This window comes from Lissotriton helveticus, chromosome 3_1 (assembly GCF_964261635.1).
Source record: "Lissotriton helveticus chromosome 3_1, aLisHel1.1, whole genome shotgun sequence".
In the NCBI taxonomy this organism is placed as follows: domain Eukaryota; kingdom Metazoa; phylum Chordata; class Amphibia; order Caudata; family Salamandridae; genus Lissotriton; species Lissotriton helveticus.
The window spans coordinates 1,238,637,104-1,238,654,334 of record NC_136061.1 but is presented as its reverse complement, the minus strand read 5'-3'; the positions used below and the strand labels follow the sequence as shown (position 1 = coordinate 1,238,654,334).

General features: G+C 41.3%; 1 long non-coding RNA gene across 1 annotated transcript in view; it reads right to left on the bottom strand.

Annotated features, from left to right (window-relative positions):
- Nucleotides 1–17,231, bottom strand: part of LOC144824920 (uncharacterized) — a 438,184-nt gene that overhangs the window by 126,690 nt on the left and 294,263 nt on the right. The gene's annotated exons all lie outside the window — the stretch shown is intronic.

Below are 17,231 nucleotides of genomic sequence, written 5' to 3'. Positions count from 1 at the left end.
AGAAAGGTCAACAGAAATTAGTTTTTTATAGGAGAAAAAAAAAAGTTGAGAAAGTTATTGATCAGGCTTTTGAAATTAAACGTAAGTTATTTATTTTGATAATCAATAGAATTAGGAAGCTAAACAAGGCAATTTTTGATTTCAAAAGAAATAGTAGATGGAAGAGAATAGTTAATCGTAGTAATTTTTGTGAAGTTTTTTCTGGAGAATGGATACATAGTTCAAGCTGTGAGGCATTTTTTAATGAAGAGAGTTATTTCCAGGATAATGATTTGGTGCATGCAGTTGACATCAGTGGTCGTGCTTATGAAGTGAAAGATGGTTGTCCAGTTGAAAAAGAAAAATTTGTGACAACAGAGGCAGAAGAGTTGTTAGGTAATGAGGTTTTAGGAAGACGTGCTAAGGGTCCTGTGTACACCTGGAAGTGTAGTAGTATTTGCAGTGTGCGACAGGATTCCATCAATTTGCTTTGTGATTTTGTACGGACATTTAACAAGAAAAGTTTGAAACAGAAAATAAGGTTGTTGCAAGAATTAGATCCTTGCAGAGTGAGAGAAGTGACAGGTTTGCATGGTCATTCACTGGCTTGTCTTTCCAGGAGAGTATGCCAGAGTGTTTTTCATCATTTCAGGATGCTAGCAGTGCATCATAACAAAGTGAGGAAGTTAGTTAGACTGTTGTATTATGCTAAGAGTCCAGCAATTATGCTGAAACAATTATGCGCTGCTCTTTTGCATGGTTCTGAAATAGATGTGAAGAATATATGTGAAGAAATTGAGTTTTGTTACTTTGGAAGTAAAGAGGAGAATGTTGAAATTGAGCAAGAAGTAGAGGGTCATTTGGAAGATAGTGTACATGTTTCCAGTACAGATAATTTCCAGAGGGAAATTGCGACGTTTGACATGAAATCAAGTGAGAGGCCTAATTTCACTTGTGTGTGTTGTAGACGCACTTATTATAAGAATCAGACTAAGTTAGTGGATTTATATGCAAAAAGTGAAAAGGAAAATAATAGTGAATGGAAGGATTTTGCAACATACTTGATGGTAGAAAATTGTTTTGATTTGGGATTGGATCAACGTGTGTGTACTTATTGTTGTAACAAATTAAAACAAAACCAGATGCCTGCTAGAGCAGTTCATAATAATCTGGAATTGGTTGAGATTCCTTCTGAATTGAAGGACTTAAATACTTATGAATCTATTTTGATTCAAAGTATCCATCCCTTTCAGGCTATTGTAAGAATGGAGCCAAAGACAGGGAAATTGCCTCCATCAGATTTACAGAGAGGATTAAAGGGAAGAGTTGTTTATTTGCCTCTAGATTTCAAGAAAAACATTAACACAATTGGAGTAGAAAAAGTGGAAGAGGAACCTCTGGTTATCTTAGTTAATGGGGTTCCGACAAAGAATAAGAAAATATGGCAAGATTTAGTAGATGTTAGGAAAGTTAAAAAGGCAACATTGTATTTGAAAAAAAATAATAAATACTATAAGAATGTATATGTTGCAGAAGAGGAAGTAAGTGAGGAAGAGGATAGCGATTTGTGTGCTGGTCAAATTGAGAAAGTAGAACCCTCTACTAGTGAGGAAATATATGAACATTATAGTGTTCATCCTTTGCATTCAAAGGAAGTCATGGGGAATGCTATTGAGTTGTTTCAAATGAAACAAGCCAAAGGGAGTCCCATTAGTGTTTGGGAGGAAAGTTTGGAAGCTCGGTGTTTCCCACAGCTTTTTCCAACAGGTCAGGGAGGAAGATATGATGAGCGACCTCATCAAATTCCTGCTTCTGAATACCGGACTTTGCGATTGTATGCAGGAGATGCTAGGTTTCGACAATGCATTCCTTATTTGTTTCATCTCCTGTTTGAAAGCGATCTGTCTGGACTGTCATATGCAGTGAACCACATCTTGAAAAGTGGTATACACATGCAAAACATCTCGGCAAGTGATTTTATGGATAAAGTGAATGTCCAAGATAGTATTTTGGATTCTCACCTGATTAATCTCATGGCGTGTCAGCGTGGTACTAATGAGTACTGGTACCGTCGTCATGGTGATTTAAAATGTATGCTGAGGAACTTAGGTACTCCCACATGGTTCCTCACTCTGAGTTGTGCCGAGTATGGCTGGGAAGACTTACTTCAATTTCTACGAGAGACAAATGCTAACGTAGAAAACATCGAATTCAAGACACCCGGAGAACTGTGCTCTTTGGATCCAGTCAATGTATGTAGGTACTTCAATCATAGATTTGAAGCTATGATGTCTTTCATCATGAATAAGAAGAATCCACCTCTTGGAGAGGTGTTGGATTTCTTCTGGAGAAAGGAGTACCAAGCAAGAGGTGCTCCTCATATACATATGTTGCTGTGGATCAAGGATGCACCTAAATTTGGAACGGATCCAGAAGACTCAGTGATGAGTTTCATCCAACAGTATTCTACGTGTGCTGTTCCAAACGCAAAGGAGAAGAAAAGCCTAAGAGAAAAAGTTCTGCGTTTCCAAAGCCATCGATGTGGAAAATACTGCCGTCGTAAATTCCGAAACAAAGACAAGTTCTACACCAAATGTCGTTTCGGCTTTCCACGACCGGTGATTTCTAAAGGAAGAGTAAACAGTTTGATGTCTTCGCTGCGACATAATGTGATGAAGAAATCACCTAAAAACACTTACAATTTGAAGAGGAACGAAGAGTCCAAGTACATCAACGACTACAACCCGGTGATTTTGTCCATGTGGAATGCTAACATGGATATACAGTTTGTGGCTGATAACTGTATGGCTGTGGCTCGGTATGTGACGTCTTACATCACCAAAAAAGAGAAGACAGAATTGAAGGATATGTGGGAGGACATTTCCCATGAAAAGAGCCTCAGCAAGAAGTTGTACAGTTTCAGTCTGAAGATGTTGTCGCATCGAGAAATCGGAGCGTACGAATGTTCTGACCGGTTGTCTTCAGCAAGTCTCTATGCCAAGTCCAGGAGTATCGTTTGGGCGAGTCTTGGTCTTGCTGCAACGCGTAATCGAGTTCTCAAACCTGTGCGGGAAATTGAGTATTTGGCGGAAAAGGAGCCAAACAGTACCGACATTTTGAAGACAAACATGTTGGATACATATTATCCAAATCGAAGCAGTCACCTAGAGAATGTTTGTCTGTATGAGGTTCTGCAAAATTACATGTTCAAGAGGAACATCAAAGAAGATACTGAGAAAGGAGTGTATGCTGTAATAGGAAGTGAGGGATGTCTGGTCAAGCAAAGAAAATGCCACTTGATAAACCATCGAAAATTGAGTGGCGAATCTCCTGAAAAAAAGGAGTTTTTCTATTTAGCACTTTTGCAACTTTTCAAGCCTTGGCGTGCAGAAGAGGAACTGCTTGGAGATTTCCTCTGTTACGAAGACTCTTTCAATGCCGCCAAGGAGACCATAGAATGTCCTGCTTTTCCCAAATATGTAGAAATGTTGAATGCGGAAATTGAGCAGGAAGCAACGATTGCAGCCGAGATTGCCAGAGACAGTTCTCAGGACAGTCAGAGTTCTGCTTCATTGAGTCAGGATCCACTAGGAGGACCTCTTATTGAAAATGAAGCTGCCACTGCTATGAATGAGGTGGAAAGAGCCATGGCACATGCTCAAGAGGATGCGGTTAACTTAGAAGAGTTGGAAAGGCAACTCAACGTTGAGCAGAGGAAAATATATGACGAAGTTACCATGCAAATTGATCATGGATTAAGTCATGATAAGAAAGAGTGCTCATGTACGTCGTTGAAGCCTGTCCGACTGTACGTGAGTGGAGAAGCGGGAACTGGAAAAAGTTTCCTCATTAAAGCAATTTCATGCTATTTGCAGGAAAGGACAGAGTCATCGCTGTCTTGTGTTGTCACTGCTCCAACTGGACTGGCAGCACATAATATTAAAGGGATTACTTTACATCGTTTACTGATGCTGCCAGTGGAGCATGACAACAAATTAGAATATCACAAGCTATCTGGAGATGCTTGTTTTGAAGTTTCAAGAATCTTGAGGAAAATGAAACTTCTTATCATTGACGAAGTAAGCATGGTTTCCAATGTCATGCTTGCCTTTGTGCATTTGAGGATGCAAGAAGTTCTCAAAACAGAGTATGATGTGTTATTTGGTGGCAAACACATCATTGTTTTCGGAGATCTTCTGCAGCTGACACCAGTGAAAGGGCAACCTGTGTTCAAAATGCTCACGCATGAAGATACCAGGAAGTGCCTAGGCAGCATTGGCAACGTCAATATATGGTTAAACTTCAATTATGCTGAACTGCATGAAAATATGCGTCAGGCAAAGGATGAAGTTTACAAGACTATTCTACAAGATGTTAGAATTGGAAAAGTGACCGAGCATGGGAAAGAAGCTTTACATGCACGATTACTGTCAAATTTATATCCAGAACAAGATGTTGTGCCTGAGAATATTTTTCAGAAAATTACTGATAAGAAATCTGGAATATGTTTGATGCCAACTCTTGCAGAATGTGCCAAATTTAACAACAAAATGTTGCATTTAGAAAAGCAAGAGATTGTGAAAGTGGAAGCTATTGATAGAGTAGAGCATATGGGATCAACAATTATTTTGTCTGAGAATCTGAAAACAAAATTGGATTCATTAGAGAAGAGTATATCTAAAACTGCAGGTTTTGAAAAGACTCTGAATGTGTGCTTGAACTGCCGTATAATTTTAAGAAGGAATTTACATGTTGAAAGAGGTCTGGTAAATGGATCAATGGGTAATGTTGTTGATTTTGTGAAATACAGAAATAGAGATGGAATTGAATTTTTAAAAATTAAATTTGATGGCATTGAGGAAGTACAGCTAATTGCTCGTTGTTCTGCTAGATTTTTGCTTGTAAAAGACTTATATGTTCGCCGTAAGCAGTTCCCTGTTTGCTTGGCATATGCGGTGACAATTCATAAATCGCAAGGTTTAAGTGTAGACACTGCATTGGTGAATATTGGCAGTTCTGTGTTCAAGGAGGGTATGGCATATGTGGCATTGTCACGAGTTAGAACTTTATCGGGATTGTACTTGATTGAGTGTGATGTCAGAAACATTTGTGCAGATCTAGATTGTGTTAAGGAATACAATAGGTTAAGAAGAGAGTATGCGCCACATTTGCCTCAGTTTCCTTTGTTTGAGAAACGTCTGGTAGGCCGGAAACGAAGAAATGAGAACAATACTGGGGAGGTTGTAGCAAAAAGACAAAAAGTGAATGAACCTAAAATTACAAGCAGAAACAAAGAGGATTCTGTTGAAGATGTTGTTGGTTTTCAGTTTGAAAACAGTTCTGGTGTCAACTGCTATGCTAATGTAGTAATTAATGTTTTGTTTTCTCTAAAAAATGTAAAAGAAGAGATTGTGGTCAATTCTGATCAAAGATTTTGCAGTTTGTTAAATTCTGTGTTAGAGAAATGTACCACTGATAGAAGAAACATAGAAAGTGTGTCTGAAATTAGAAATCTGTTAGATAGATGTTCAGGCCAAACACAATTCTCTCAAAATATTCAGCAAGATTGTCAGGAGTTTTTAATGTATATGCTTGATGTATTACATGCTGAAGGTGTAGATGTAGATCAGCTGTTTGGGCTTTCTTATCAATGGCAGCATGACTGCGAGAACTGTATGGTATCAAGTACTACTAGTGTAGACTCAGAAAGATTTATATATTTAACTTTGCCAGACAGTAAATCAGTCTCCTTTAATAAGCTAGTAAAAGCTGCTAATCACAACATGGAGTGTAGCCAATGTAAATCTGAAATGATGTCCACATTATTTATACGAACATATGGCCAGTACGTCATTTTAATGTTCCAACGATGTAGGCCTGATGGAACAAAATTGACAACTTTAATAAAAAATTTTGTAGCTTCGCAGTTGTCAATATCAGGAAGGAGTTTTGTAACTACAGCAATTATATATCATGACGGACCTTCAATATCATCAGGACATTACACAGCTTATTTAAAGTCTAGAAATGGCTGGTCATTCTGCAATGATTCTGTTTTAATTTTCAAAAAAAAATTGCCGTATGACCTTAAAAACTCTTACCTGGTGTTTTTAAAACCAAAATTTTAGGAAAATAATCTCGGGATATGATCTGTGGAATTTCAAGAAGTTCTAATGGCTCCTACACAATTTGGCCTTGAGGATAAGTGTAGTTCAGAGACATAACTTCTAATCATAGGATTGGACATCATGGAGATGTATGTGCACTATGAATGAGTTCAGAAAAACTGTTTCTTTTCATAAGCTAATTGAAGCAGCCAATCAAAACATGGAGTAGAGGGAATGTAAGTCTGCAATGCTGTCTACTGTTTTACATTGCTTTGTGATTAAAAGTGATGTAGAGAATTAAATAATTGTAGTACTCATAGAGGTAGTGTAAGTCTGCTTCATATTAAGCAGTATCAGTGTCATAGGAAATGTAGAACATGACTGAGCAAGAAGGGGAAGATATTACTATTCCAGGATTGTGAAAATGATCTTCAACATTTTAATTCTGAAAGTTGCGAAAATGCCAAATGATGGGATTGGCTTACAAGAAATCCAAGAGTTATAAATATCTCTGACTAGATTTGGCCTTGTGGAAAATAGTGGTAGAGAGCAAGAAGTCATTTATTGCATGTAACGTGTTTTTAAAAACGATGTAGGTTTTCTTTCAGAAAGTGGCGGGCTGAAAGTAATAACAGCACAAAAGAGTGTAAGCTGTTCATAGGACATCCTTGGACGTCATGGAAAGTAAGTTAACTTTAAGGAGTTCTGAATTTTAATTTCTGATGTTGTATGGGTTTTTTAAACACAATCATTTTGATTGTGTTTTTTTTTCCCCGCTGTTACATGATGAATACCTTCAAGTCACTGTTTTTAGTGAATTTTGATACATTCTGAGAACAGCAAAAATAAACCATTTAACATGTATAATTAATTCTGTACTGTTTGCATTTATGATGTATATGTAGAACTGTGTAGGAGGCATGGAGAAGGTGAGTTTTCTGTAAGTGTTAAATTTATTGTATGCAGTGCTGCACTTCTACGTATTCTTTCATATGCTGGACTACATCTGCACAATGAGATACCTAAGCAAAGGAAACACAAGTGATGTGATTGTGAAATGAGCAAAATAAATTGCACATATTTCAATTACATCACCTGTGTTTCCTATCATTACGAATCACATTGTGCAGATCAAGTTTAGGTCTGTCCAGGGAAACATAGGAGGTTTCTACTTTGTTGAAGAGTGCAGTGGACATGACTCACTTCATTAGTAGACTTTCACAGATATTATCTCCTCTGTACACTTCAACAAGTGTAAATCTCATCTTGAACTCTGAGTAGGCCTCACCTCAAACAAATCTCTGGATAGGAGACATGTTATTGGCATACTGAAGCGACACTTTTCTGAAACAAGAGCAATGCAAAAGATGCACCATGTTTTAAGATAGGCCTCACTTCATCTGCATCAAGATACTGTTAGTTTAAAATGTATATCTTTAGGATTGTGTAGAGGACCTGTAGAAGCAGAAGCTTCTGTCAGTGTCAAAGTTGTTGAAAAACTATTTGTCCTTCAATATTTTCCCTTGTCTTTTGTAATTTTTAAATACATATTTTAAATTTTTTCAAATGTTGGTTCTCTCTTTCACAGATTGAAAGTATAGAAATAAAATGTGATTAATTTAACGGCAATTACAAGGTAAATAGTTGTACTCTTTTCGTTACATTTCTATCACATTCACCTACTATTAGATCCACTGCTTCACTTCTTTAATCCTCAGTTTCCTGCCTTTGCTACTTTCCTCATTCCTTTCTCTATTACCTATTTACTCAACTCCTTCCACTCTTTTTCTCAGTCCCTCTGTTCTCATAGTTCCTCAGTCTTGTTCACTCACTCCATCTCTATTACTCTTAGTGTCTGTGAATTACTTTCCCAACTTTTTTTTTTTTGGACCGCTTCCCGGGAAGTTGCCCGGTTCGCAAACCAGCAGCGTTATGGCAGTCCACCATTTTGTGTTTCGGTCGAATCAAGATACAAGATGGAGGGCAAATAATGTTCAGAATGGGTAGAAGGGGGCACGGTAGATGTATCTTGACCCCCTTGGTTTTCTGAGGGTGGCTGAGGAGGACCATAGTTCTTCACTCTTGTTCACTCTCTCTGTTTCTATTAATGTCACTGTTTATGACTGATCAAAAAAATGTTTTTTAAAAAAGAACAGTAACTATAAGGGAAGGAAATAGACAGTTATGTTAAAAGAAAGACAGCTATAGGGAGTAAACTAAGGATACTGTTACCTACAATCCTCTGCTGTTGATGTTACTGACCATGTCATGAATGATGTAATATGTGACATCATCAGCAGTGGATTGTAGGTAACAGTATCCTTAGTTTACTCCCTAGAGCTGTCTTTCTTTTAACATAACTGTCTGTTTGCTTACCTTATACTTACTGTTCTTTTTTTTAAAAAATATTTTTTTTGGTTAGCTTCCGGTACGCGTACCGGGTAGCGCTCCGGGAGCGAACTAAGAGAAATAGAGGTTGGCAGAGTTCCAAATATTCTACCAATTTTTTTATAATGGGGAGTTAGTTCTGAAAAGAACTTTTTTTTTTATGTTTTTGTTGTTTTATATTTTTTTTAGTATTTTTTGAACATTTTTTTACTTTTTTTGTATTTTCTGAACGTTTTTAAATTTTTTTTGGTTTTTTTGGGGGGGGGGGAAACAAAAACGATCCATTATAAAGGGCTCAACAGGAGCAAAAAAAAAAAAAAGAATTTATTTCTTGGTGCGTTTCGTACAAACATTAATATGATTTTGAATTGCTCGCAAAATCAAAGTGATGCTACTTTCTCTGTAGCAGATGAAAGTGCCACATTCCACGCACACTTGCTTTACGTGCCCAAACAACATTTGGATGTTTGCGATCATCTCCCTCGCCTCTGGTCCCGACACCTCTGGAACCACCGATCTTCTTGCCATTGGGAGGGGATTTTGTTGTTCGTCACGTAGCTGGGCAGCACTATAATTATTTGGGTGCCACCTACTCATATGCCGATGCATAGTATGATTGCCATAACTATATTTTTTATCAGTGCCCCTTGACAATCTATCACCGCATATACGGCAAAACACGTAGCGTGCATTCACTTTCTTTTGCCCCTCAGGAATTCTGTAGAATTGCCAGATGTAATTCTCCTTTCGATTGTACCTCCTGGGCTCCTCTGGCAAAAACTCATGCTCTTCCTCCTCTTCCTCCTCTTCCTGTTCTTCCTCTTCTTGCAAAATTACTTCTGCAGGTGGTCCTCTCTTTCTTGGATTTGGTGGAGGTGGTGGGCTAGCACCAGCTGAAGCTACTAATGAAGCCATCTCAAAGTCTCAATAAAGGGTCTTTCTCTCACCAAGATGAAAGTCAGAGTGATGAAAGAAGGAGGGGTTTTCATCATTTGGGAAAAACAAAAGTTCTAAACCAATGAAAAGTGTTCATTTTAGATCACATGACCTTGTATTACATCATTAGGAAACCAAAAGTGAAATGAACCAATGAAAAGTGTTATTACCGAGTCACATGACCTGCTATGTTTACGTTACGCGGTCGGCGCCGCGCCGCGGATCGCTTCCGGTTCGCGTACCGCTGCGCTTCCGGGTACGCGAACGTAGCACGTAATATGACGTATTACGCGAGAACGCGAAACGTCATGCTGACGCGAAGCGTCACGATGTTGTTTTGTAACGCGAGAGGTGCGCAAAAGGAACGTTTACCGGTTCGCGTACCGGGTCGCGCCTCCGGATTGAGCTAACGGGAAGCTAACCGGTACGCGTACTGGGAGCGAAACAAAAAAAAAAAAAAAAAATTGTATAAAAAACATGTAAAAAATATTTTTCTTTTTAAAGAATAATACATTGTAAAGGTTTTGATATTAGCTATTAAAAAACCAATGAAATTCACTGAAAAAACCATAGGTTATAGACCATATATAGTTAGGAATTAGCATTTACAAAACCTTAAAAATTCACTGACAAAAACCATAGGTTATACACCATATATAGTTAGGAATTAGCATTTAAAAAACCTTATTTTACTCACACAAAACCAATGAAATTCCATATATAGTTAGTTGTACTAACTATATATCACGCACCCGCAATCCACTGCTGATGATGTCACATATTACATCATTCATGACATGGTCAGTGACATCACTGATGACATCACTGATGACATCTCAAATGACATCACTGATGACATCACTGATGACATCTCAAATGACATCACTGATGACATCACTGATGACATCTCAAATGACATTACTGATGACATCACTGATAAAATCATTCATGTGATAATACGATGAACCTCTTCAGACTCTAATATAACCTTAGATACACTCAGTGTAAACACAGACTCACAGATTGTCACTCATCCATGAAGTTACACACACACCTAGACAGTCATGCAAACAATCAATCACACCTCCATTTCCTTAACTATACAGTTAAACACACCTTACTTATTCAAACATATACTAAAACATATTTACTCACTTATACAATCCTGGATACAAGTTCACAATGATCCATACAGCCACTCACACATTCACTGGCTCTTATGCACAGTTATTTATATATGTCAACTCTCACATGTACTGTATTTTACATATGTACTTAATTTGACATGTAGCACTGAGATATCTATTCACTCACCAATACAGTCATGCACACAGTCAACCGCCCATACAGCTGTTTCCAACATGCACTTTTGAATCCATACATCTATGCACAGAGTCATACACTTCCCAGCCACCCACACACACACTCAGTCTCCCATACAAATGCTTGGGCAACCAATCAATAACCTATATAGTTACTCATATAGCTACTGATCAACACATGCAGCAGTTTACAGAACAACAGACATAATGATGCACAAATTAAGACAGTTTAGTCACTAACCCATGCACTCAGTGAGACACATTTAATCACTCACTCATACATTCAGTCATGCACCTACTAAATCCTTCGTCCAGACACTTATACATCGACTCATTCATAAATATGTAAGACATATTTTAACTTTACAGAAAAATACAGTCACTGGATGTTGTCATCAGTGATGTCATCAGTGATGTCATTTGAGATGTCATCAGTGATGTCATCAGTGATGTCATTTGAGATGTCATCAGTGATGTCATCAGTGATGTCACTGACCATGTCATGAATGATGTAATATGTGACATCATCAGCAGTGGATTGCGGGTGCGTGATATATAGTTAGTACAACTAACTATATATGGAATTTCATTGGTTTTGTGTGAGTAAAATAAGGTTTTTTAAATGCTAATTCCTAACTATATATGGTGTATAACCTATGGTTTTTGTCAGTGAATTTTTAAGGTTTTGTAAATGCTAATTCCTAACTATATATGGTCTATAACCTATGGTTTTTTCAGTGAATATATATATATATATATACATATATATCTGTTGTCGGTGATTTGCTCCCTGGCTTACCAGACTGCCGGTGGTGCACAGTGACAGCGCTTTGCCGTGTGCTGTTTCAATAAAGTTTTACAGACTCCTCCTCTCCACAAGGCCTCCACAGCACTCCGGTGCAGGCCAAAATGTATTTATTCCACAAGTGCAGGCAAAGGACAATACACCAACGAGTTTCGGTGATCACATGCACCTTGGTCACGACCTGCAGAGATCGCCATGATAAGAGAATTGCGGCAAAGTCTGTTGCGAGCCCATGGTTGCAAGAGTGATGAATTTCCAACCAATATTGATGTTGCATTTAAAACAGTTACATATGTATTATGTGATTGGGTGATTTACTGAAAGAATTGTTCAGAGAGATTTTATTATGTATACTGTGATGCACGGCCATGATCGCAATCAAATGAGCATTGCGGCGTAGCTTGTTGTCGGTCTGATGGTTTCAAAAGCGATGATTCTGCATACAACATGCTTTATTGATAACAGTTATACATATATATATTTTCTATCCTATATTTATGAACAGAATTGTTCCTACAGCTTTGCACTTTAGGATTCTTTCTTCTTCCTTCATGTGGTCATGACAAAGGATTTCTTCTATGTTCATTATAACGTCATATGTATTTAATGGCTCCTTTGGTTTTGATTTGCAAACTTGACAAAGGCCGCCTAGGCTCAAACGCATTGTTTTGCACTAAGTAAAATACTCATGGACCGAAGTTGTGTGCCACTTCCTCTCATTCAGGATTGTATTTCATGGCTATATATATATGGTCATGTGATCAAGCGCTCTGTGAAGCGCGAAACGCGTCGTGACGATTGGGAGCACCGAGGTCGAATAAATTATTCTTTGCACCAAAACTGGGTTTGTGTCCGTACTTGCAGTCAAGAAGCATTTCTACGCCGTTTCGGATTATTCCTGGAATATATATATATATATATGTATTACCTACTGGCGGTCGCCAGTAGGTATATATAGTTAGGATTTTTTCTCTATGGGATTTTTGAAAATTCTATGTCTAATAACTTTGGCGTTTGTGGACGGAATTGGCTGAAATTTTCAGGAAAATGGCACATTTTGTTTCTGAGCAGCCTTTGAAAATTTGGGGGGGGTTCGTCAAGGGGGGGCCGAGAAAAAAGGGGGGTCCCAAAACGCGTTTTTCCCATGTTAATTTCCATAGGGCGGTTGGCCTCACTTTTAGACCGAACGGCTGAATGGATTTGCACGAAACTTGGCAAAATTGTAGGGACTGGTAGCCCGATGTGCCTTTTGTAGGTCTCAATATATGTGCTCCAGTGGATTTTGAGAAATTAACGTTTAAAAAAAGATATATATCTGTAAGCGCGGACCGGGCAGCGGCCTAGGACGCGTACTTTTCGCGCAACGGAGCTTTGTGAAGCGAAGCTGATTGGTTCTCCGGCGTCTGTCAACATTCCAAACAGTCCGTAGTGGCCGCAAACAGTCCGTAGTGGCCGCCATCTTGTCTCTCGGTAGGATCGAGAGACAAGAGGAGGCCAAAGCGAAGGGGTAAATGACCATAAGGGGGAATAGTAGATCCTCGCTGACCCCCTAGGTTTGATGTGGAGGTTTTAAAAGGGCCCCGCGGGGCAAAAAAAAAAAATTATAATAATAATCTTACGGCTGAATGGATTTGCACGAAACTTGGCAAAATTGTAGGGACTGGTAGCCCGATGTGCCTTTGCTAGGTCTCAATATATGTGCTTCAGTGGATTTTGAGAAATTAACGTTCAAAAAAAGATATATATCTGTAACAGCGCACCGCTTCGCGTACTTTTCGCGTTACGGAGCTTTGCGAAGCGAAGCTGATTGGCTCTCCGGTGTCTGTAAACATTCCAAACAGTCCGTAGCGGCCGCCATCTTGTCTCTCGGTAGGATCGAGAGACAAGAGGAGGCCAAAGCGAAGGGGCAAATGACCATAAGGGGGCATAGTAGATCCTCGCTGATCCCCTAGGTTTGATGTGGAGGTTTTAAAAGGGCCCCGCGGGGCAAAAAAAATAAATAATAATAATAATCGAACGGCTGAATGGATTTGCACGAAACTTGGTAAAATATTAGGGACTGGTAGCCCGATGTGCCTTTGCTAGGTCTCAATATATGTGCTTCAGTGCATTTTGAGAAATTAACGTTCAAAAACAAGATATATATCTGTAACAGCGCTCCGCTTCGCGGAGATAAAATTATATCTGTATTACCTAGCTGTTGCTAACACCAGTTAGCGACGGCTAGTAGGAGATAGCGACCATCTTGGGCCCCACTTTGCATGTGAGTGATATTTATCACTAATGACATGCAAAGTGGGCATGCCAAGATGTTAGCGACTGGAAACAGTCGCTAACATCGCTATCTCCTATTATCAACTTTTGGAAATATTCGAGATAAGCGCGAATATCTCCAAAAAGTAACAGCTGCCCTGAGCAGTTCTTAGCCATGTTATCCTATGGGAGGTGGATAACATGGCTAAGAGGATTAGCTCGGTAATGCATGAATATCGCTGAGTTTTCAGCGATATTAATGCATTGCGGTCGGTTTTTATCGTACTTGCGATAAACTTTGATAATAGCAAGGTTTATCTGCGATAATTTCTGACGGTAAAAAAATCTTTGCAATGCATCGTTAGGGATAAATATCGCTTAACTTTGGTAATATGCCCCAACGTCTGTTAACGTTCGATTCGAAGGAAATCAGGAAGTGTTGAAAAACATTGTCTGCGCCATCTTGTCTTTTTTCAAATGCCACACTTTTGTCGTGCACGGCAGCCATTTTAGATGCCTTGACCAGACCCACTCTGTGCACGCTGTCGATCCTTAGCATGGCTCCCCACCCTCGCAAGCATCTCCCCCAGGCAGTGGTCACCCCCGCTCTCTGTCTTATGCATGGGTAATAAACCTCCCCCCATCTGCGCTGCTCTTTCCTGAGAATCACACCCTGTGCCCGCCCGACACCTCCCTTTCGCCCTATTCACTACTGCACCCTCTGACACTCCTTTTCCTCTGTGTCCGATTGTCCAGGCTGGTCCTAGGGTATCAGCTAGCCCTGCAGATGTAGTTTATGGCCACAGCTGTAAAGATTCACCCCTCTTCAAAGGAGTTATAGTAGATCAAGGCCCACACTCGATGAGATCCGTCACAGCAGAAGCGTTGCTATTATCTGAAAACCATCCTGTATTGTGATTGGGGAGGGGACCGAGCGTGAAGCGGAAGATTCCAGGGATGACTCTTTGTACATCAAAGTTTTTACAATTATGTGTCACATTAAAAATATATAGCACTCCGACAAAGTAGTAAGATTATAAAACTTTAATAATTTATAAATATATACAAGAAAACAAAAATAGTAATAACATATAAACATTTTTAGGGAAAAACAACGAAGTAGCGGTCGGCTGTGCGAATAGTCCCAACGCAGCACAACGTCCAGATTTCCGGCGTGGGGCGGGTCATCAGTAGCAAACTGTTGTGCGAATAGTTCCAAGGCAGCAGAACGCGCTGAAATCTAGATGACACGAAAGTGATGTCTAGTAAGTTGCCACCCAGCAAATAACGGCGTGGGGCGTCGCGGGGGGTGGGTCTTCAGTAGCAAACTGTTGTGCGAATAGTTCCAAGGCAGCAGAACGATGGCACCAAGGTGATGTCCAGTAAGTTGCCGCACTGGTTTTGGTATCCTACAATGCTGCTCCGAATAACGGCGTGGGGCGCCCCGGGGGAGGCGGCGTGAACGGGCCTCTCCAGGTGGAGTGTCATCTGTTGTAGTGGGGCGCCCCTTTACCGTTTCAGTTGCCATTCCGTCCGTTTTTGGTCCACTGTGTCAAAAGCCGCAATTCAGCTGAGTTGCGCCCACTCTTGCGGTGCAGCGATAGGCGGCTGTCACAGGACTCTCAAAATGGCGGCAGGCTCTTTCCTTTTTGGGCCTGGTCCACTGAAATGGCCCTGGGACACCTTGGAAATCGGACGCTTGTCTGCTAGGTCTTGGACCCCATTCTCGAAAGCGTCCCCTCCGCCTTGAGAATTCATCAAAAGTTTTGGGGGCCCCGACTCCTGCAGGCTTCTGGTGGGGAGCGGCTGCCATGATTGCTCGCGGAATGACTACGACGGAGCTACGAGATGGTGGTGCTCTCATGCTGACGCCAGCTTCAGTCTGAAACATCCAGAAACAAGGTGGGGCTTTCATCGTTTGGAAAAAAAAAAAGTTTTCATCCAATGAAAAGTGTTGTTTTTAGGTCATATGATCAAGCCTTCCATCATTAGGAAACCAAAAGTAAAATGAACCAATGAAAAGTTTTATAAACAAGTTACATGACCTGTTATGCGGCATAGGGTATAAAATGCGGAGAAAATACGTTGGCACGTGAGGCGGCGTCAGTAGCGGACCGATGTGCGAATAGGCCGAAGGCAGCACAACGCGCCAAGATCCGGATGGCACCGAGGTGGTGTCCAGCAAGTTGCAGCACTGGTGTGGCCATCCTACAATGTTGAAAGTCGGCGTGGGGCGCCCCGTTGGCCTGTGAGTTTGCGTCAGTAGCGGACCGATGTGCGAATAGGCCGAAGGCAGCACAACGCGCCAAGATCCGGATGGCACCGAGGTGGTGTCTAGTAAGTTGCCGCACTGGTGTGGCCATCCTACAATGCTGAAAGTCGGCGTGGGGCGCCCTGTTGGCCTGTGAGATGGTGTCAGTAGCGGACTGATGTGCGAATGGGGCCAAAGGCAGCGCAACAATATTTTCTGACGAGAAGACACCACAAGGCGCTGAGATGCCAAGATCCGGATGGCACCGAGGTGATGTCTAAGTTGCGGACTGATGTGCGAATGGGGCCAAAGGTAGCGTAACAATATTTTCTGTATGGAAGATACCACTAGGCGTTGAGATGCCAAGATTCGGATGGCACCGAGGTGATGTCTAGCAAGTTGGTGTGGTCATCCTACAATGCTGAAACTCGGCGTGGGTCGCCCCATTAGTCTGTGAGATGGCGTCAGTAGCGGACCGATGTGCGAATAGGCCGAAGGCAGCACAACGCGCCAAGATCCGGATGTCACAGTGGTGGTTTCATAGTTGAGAGGCACTTCATCTGCAGTGGGGCGCCGAGATCCGGATGGCACCGAGGTGATGTCTAGCAAGTTGCTGTACTGGTGTGGTCATCCTACAATGCTGAAAGTCGGCGTGGGGCGCCCCATTAGCCTGTGAGATGGCGTCAGTAGCGGACTGATGTGCGAATAGGCCGAAGGCAGCACAACGCGCCAAGATCCGGATGGCACCGAGGTGGTGTCCAGCAACTTGCCGCACTGGTGTGGCCATCCTACAATGCTGCGCCGAAAGTCGGCGTGGGGCGCCCCGTTGGCCTGTGAGTTCGCGTCAGTCAGTGGGGGCTGTTTGAGGATCTGACTGCATTGGAAAGCAATGTGATGCTGTGCGTCGCCCCCAAGATGGAGGTTCCTCGGCTGCAGTGGGGCGCCCCTTGGTGTTTCACTCGCTATGCAGCTGAGTTGCGTGCGCACTTGTGGCGAATAGGCCGAAGGCAGCACAACGCGCCGAGATCTGGATGGCACCGAGGTGGTGTCCAGCAATTTGCCGCACTGGTGTGGCCATCCTACAATGCTGCGCCGAAAGTCGGCGTGGGGTGCCCCGTTGGCCTGTGAGGTGGCGTCAGTAGCGGACCGATGTGTGAATAGGCCGGAACCAGCACAAGGCGCCAAGATCC